The sequence below is a fragment of the Drosophila tropicalis genome, unplaced genomic scaffold (assembly GCF_018151085.1).
Source record: "Drosophila tropicalis isolate 14030-0801.00 unplaced genomic scaffold, ASM1815108v1 contig_4, whole genome shotgun sequence".
Classification (NCBI taxonomy): Eukaryota; Metazoa; Arthropoda; class Insecta; order Diptera; family Drosophilidae; genus Drosophila; species Drosophila tropicalis.
The window spans coordinates 2,949,602-2,955,601 of record NW_027172862.1 but is presented as its reverse complement, the minus strand read 5'-3'; positions in this window follow the sequence as shown (position 1 = coordinate 2,955,601).

Below are 6,000 nucleotides of genomic sequence, written 5' to 3'. Positions count from 1 at the left end.
TATTTTCGCCGATTTCTAAACAATTTTAATAAGTTAAATCTCAACTTAAGCGCCAATTAGCAAAATTTAAAATGAAATTAATTATTGAAGAAATTTAATTTCAAACCGATTTCTTTTTACAAACAAGAGGAAATAGGAAAAAATTTAGACATAAATTTCAAACACTCACAACAAAAATTTACAAAATCAGAGTATCATGAAATTTAGGTTTATTAAGCATTAAAAAAAGATATTACTTTCGAAAATCGGTTAAAATTTCGATAAGTTACAGTTTCGTAAAGTTCAAAGTTTTTGAGAATTCTTCGAACTTTTTCAAATTGAATTTTTGTCGATTTACTTCTGAGGCTTTAATTTGGCAAATGAATAAACAATAAATCAAACTTTTAATGTTCAAAATCCTTTTACATTGCATTTGATAATCTTGTGAAGGTCATTTTAAAAATTAATACAAGTTGTATATATACAGTGGCTGCAAAAAGTGTTGAGACATCAATTTGTTGACTTTAAATTCGGATTAATGAAAAGTTTTTATAGCTTTGAGTTAGTCATTCTATTGAGATGATGTAACGTAAATTTTGTGGCCATATCTCTAACGGTTTTTATTTTAAATGAATTTTGATAAAAAGCCGCAAGATTTGGACCTTTGGAAAAGATTTTAGATCTATTAAAGCTAAGAAAAACTGTTGATCATAAATCACAGGATCAGATTTGATATTTTTTCGGTCGTTCTGCTTGGCATCATTTTAAGCAAATAATTCATTCTAAAGTGTAGTTACACTTGAACTACAAAAGATAGTGAATAAAATTTCCCGTCGAATGAGTTATTGTTGTTGTTTCGCAAAACTACATATAGTCAACAAATTGGCTTAATTGGTGAGTTGGCTTTAAAATGTACGCCCCTTCCTGATCTAAGGGGGAAGAGATGGCAAAGGCATACTACAATTTAAGATAAAAAAAAATATACTTTATAATTAATTTAATTACACATTATTGTGCTTGCCAAAATGTGTTGTCCTTTTTAACGACATTTAAATACTTGTAAATTGCAAGCTTGAGTTTAAGTGTTGTCCTTTTCAAAAATAACCTTTATTTATTTATTGGAATAGAATCTTAAAGCTTATGCACACACGCACACACACATACAAACATACAATTCATATACATACTATGTATGTACAACATATATCCGAGTGCCTGTGTATGTATGCACACACATACATGCATACACACATACACGCACGTGCGTTACATTTCAAATAGCGCATAAATTTTGAAAAGTCCATGCAAAATCAAAACGAAAATTCGTTGCTGGACAGCAGAAGGACTCGGCCTCCTGAATGCCTTCCTTCTAAAACTTCTTTGTTTAGCCCCCCTTCCCTATTCCCCCACCCACACACACACACACACACACGAACGCAAGCACAGTGGTTTCACATATAAGTATTATAATATTGGTGGTTAAATTGTTTAAATTGAACTTTGGTTTTTTATCTTCATTTTTGTGTCCTTTGGCTTATTATTGTTTAACAGGATATTCTAAAATCTGTTAAAAAAGGTTCAACTTTCCATAGTATACTTTTGGGTGCCCATTTTCCAATTTCAGATCCCTTGATTCTTGTGGTCTCACAAGAATTAATAAAAATTCCATATTTTTGAATACCTTAATTGAATCTGTTATACTTATTATAAAAGTTAGTTAGTCTGGGTCGCCAGTTACAAGTCTTAGCTACAGCTGTAGTCTTACCATGATCCTTCGGATACACATGAAAGATGTTACACAAGACTCTTCTTTTGATCGCTAGTTTACCTTGAAACTAATTACACAAAAGTTTCGATTCAACGTTATAATTCGTTTGTTAATCACTTGATTATAACTCTGGTTCCAAGGCCAGACAAAAACTTGGACTGCTCTTCTTCCAGAGATCGGGGCCTCAAATATCCCTCAAGAGGGCTAATCCAAAGTCTGTTGATCGTACTGTGGCCGATCTTGAGAGTAGCAGAAACGAATTGGTTACAAAGGTAGATAGAAAAGATAGATTATATGTACACATGTATGTATATAAGTCACTGACAGATCTAGCAAATATTTTTTAAACTCAAGATATTTCGACTTTAAAGGTTTAGTACCAAGTGGGAATTTCGTAAGTGTCCAGTTTCAGGTATAACTAAGTGCAAAATTGGCTTATATGTATTTGATTAAATAATTTGTCCAAGAATATGAATTCCTATGTAGTTATGTATCTTTCTATGTATCTCTTGATGTCCAAACATATTTATTCTCTTAAATTACCATCAGATTAATTACATACATAGAATTTCACTTTGTTCTTAATTTGTGAATTTTAGTTTTCCTATTTTTGCTTAATAGATAATTTTAGAAAATGTTATTCAATTGAATTTGAATATATCTGAAACCCATAATGTTTTGCTTCAATGTCCACAATTTTAAGGGGGCCACATGTGTGTGTGTGTGTGCGCTTCTATGCTGTTTCTCGCTTCAATCGCAATCCCAATCTCAAACCTAGAGAGCACACCACCCCACCCCCCCTTTCCACCATTCCATTTCATATCGTACTACCCCATTCGGCAAACAAACGTTTCTTCATCTAAAATTACGCAGGCTTTCAGCTCTAGATATTTCCTCATTGTTGTTGTTGCTGCCCTCAATGGGTGGACACACGAGGGATGTGGGTTGAAAGGGGGTGGATGGGGGAGGTGGGCTAAGCTTAAAATGTGCAAAAAGCGTAAGCCTAAGCTTTTTTATCGTTTCGACCATGAGAGAGCCAAGACCAAGGTTTCCTTTGCTTTTGTGATGTGACGTGTGTGTGTTTGCATGTGAGAGTGTGTGTGTGAAAGTGAAAGTGGTCCAAGCACTTACTCAGGCAAACACACACATACATATATGTATGTATGTATATGTATACAAATTTAAACCGTATGCGTGTGTTCGTGGTATAGTTCAAAGTTTCAATATTGGGCCAGAATGATGGTTGTTGGAAAAAGGGAATGGAAAATATGTACATACATACGTATATATATGTATATAGGTATATGTGTTAGTGTGTGTGTGTGTGTGTATGTTTGTCCAACTGCCCAAAAACGCCCACATTGACAGCACATATGTAAGCACGCACACACACACACACACCTACCATTGAACGTATGTATGTTATTTCACATATGTATGTATATTTACATTATTTATACACACACACACACACCGACACATTGGCACTTTTGAAAAATGCGTTTTATTCAAACTGAAGTAGCCTGAACTAGCATCAGGAAGCAGTGGAAGGCATCTATGTAGAATGAAAGACGAGAAGAGGACCATGTCACCAGTGGGTGGTGCTGATGCTGCTGCTGGTCGGGGCGAATCGGTCGAGGGGCGGATGTCTTTCAAGGTCTTATTGGTTGCTTGCTTGTGTGTAGATATGTTTAATCTATCGAAAATTAACATATACCTACTACTATTGCATTGGAACAATATCCATTTCTCTATAGAGTGATATTTTTGTCCCCTTAAGTGGCCGTTGGGCACAGATTTAAATCTATATTTATACATCGATTCGAAATTATTAAGTAAGTAACCACTTTAATTTGAAATTTTTTCCCGATTTCCGATTTTCAATTGTTAAATTTAGCTTATTTATAACAATTTAAGTCGAGGGTCTTATTAAACATCCTGTTTTTGCCTGATTTTTCCATCTATCAAACTTTTGTCCCCATAATCCTGCCCACCATTCTGACCGCGCCGCAAAGTATGCTATGCATTTGATTGAAAATTTGCTACGCAACTTGTGAAAAGAGTTTCATATCTGATAAATAGGACTTACTGACTTCAATATCTATTCTATTTCTTTCTGCCTTTTAAAAGTAAGTTGATAGCTTAATTCATATTGATTTCAAACAAAGTATAAATGATTTCTCAAGCAATTAAAATGAAATACTTTACGAATTCTTATAGTGACTAAAATTATTAGGAAGGAGTCGGATTCAAATGTCCATAACTGATCAGCAAGATGAAATTTGATTTTGAAATTTGAAAGTAGCGTATTGCCATCACCTGTCGAACCTAACTTAGTCAAGGAACACCCATTAATCGACCCCCGACCAATTGTCACATGTATGGGCGAGTGTGTGTGTGAGAGAGAGTTTGGGTAACTATGTGTGGGTATGTATGTCCTAGCTAGCATATTGAAAAGTTATGTGATTATCCCATTGGAGAAGGAAAGTCTCTCCGCCTTTGGGGTTAGGTGCTAAAGTTTAAAAGGAAATGGCAACAAAGGAAAATTGCGCTCTCTTTCTCTATCTCTCAGCCTCTTTGGCATTATCATACATACACACATATGCAAAAAAATATATACATACGTCAATGTGTGTGTGTGTGTTTTGTAGTAAGCCGCTTTTAGACACCGCTTACAGCGTAAAGCGCTTTAAAAGGTTTCCAAATCGCTCGAAAGTGCTGCAGGCACGCATCAGAGGGGCAGGCGCAAGGATAAAAGGATGGATGGATGGACCATCGGAGGACAGATTTTTATCAGAATGCCCGTTGGGCTGGTTCAATTAGCAATACATACATATGTACATATGTGTGCCTTCACTTTGAACATTCATTTCTGGCTAAGAATTTTTGGGGAATCGGACTATGGAATTCTAAAACAAACAAATCTGAAATTTCTTTGATGAACAGAAGCCCTAAAAAAAAAACTAAATCTTTTATCTAGCCAAGTTATGTATATTCATTTAATCGGATATCAAATTGATTAGTTTCATGTGGATTATCACAAACTTCCGCCCAATCCTATTTTGTAATAAAAAATATAAAAACTTCAAGACAAACTTTCACTGTTTACCCTCTCCTATTGTTCAGTATTGATAGTATTATTCTTTGCTGTCGATCTTGACCAGGCCCAACTTGGCCATTAACTTTCCCTACGACCCCTCGGACCCCCTTTCTGGCATGTAATTCTTTTTGTTATGGAAGTGCATGTGCATCGAATGCAATCAAATAACCTTGTTCAATGAAAAGGCAATCTACACACACACAGAGAACACACCTATGCTTAAACTCACACACACAGACACAATACATACATATGTATATGCATATGGTGCGTGTGTGTGTGTTTATAACAAATTTTCTACCTGCGAACTGTCTGTTCGATTCGATGCCATTACTTATTTGTCTTGATTTTCCACTGGATTAGATGCAGGAAGGTGGGCAATCTTCATGGGCACTTCGTCTTCTTTTTCTTCTTCTTCTTTTTCATCCTCCTCGATTTTCAATGGCACACAAACACACTCCCACACACACACACACACTCTTACCACTCATTAACTTGCCATGCAACTATAAATTAAAACAATTTGACATACACAGACAAAAAACGAAAGAAAAACCAGCTGAAGCAACGATGAGAGAACATTGTAAAAACGAAGGAAATGAGGAAAATATATCGCTTTGATCATCGTCCTTGTATTTATCGTTTACACGTTGTTCTATTATCACGATAACTTGCCACAAAGAGAATCATATTAGATGTTGTATTAGATGCAATTTCCACAGTTGAAGGCGAAAGTTTATTCAAATTTTCATCTAATATGAATCGAATTGAGAGTTCTGATCGAAGCCATTATAGAATTTTGTTAAAACTAAAAGTACGAGTTAGTCTTAAGATAGATATCCCGCAAAATCTCTTTGATTGTTAATTTTAAACTTAATCCTCGTTTCATATGAATAAAATTGTTATAGGTTTTACCTAATATCGTGAATTTGAAGCGGCATAAACCTTTTCGTTTTCTGTATTTAACTGGCTTTTCCTAAAATGCAACTGCAAGTGCCAGTCTTAACGATTCGATTTTTCTTTTTGTTTTTCATTTTCTGTTTTCGTTTTCACTTCGATTCTTCGGCCTCAAGGCCTTACAGGAAACTGCCTTGAGGTAATTGGCGTCTACATCGTTTGCCTCGACTACCCCGACCCCGACCGCGACCTCGAC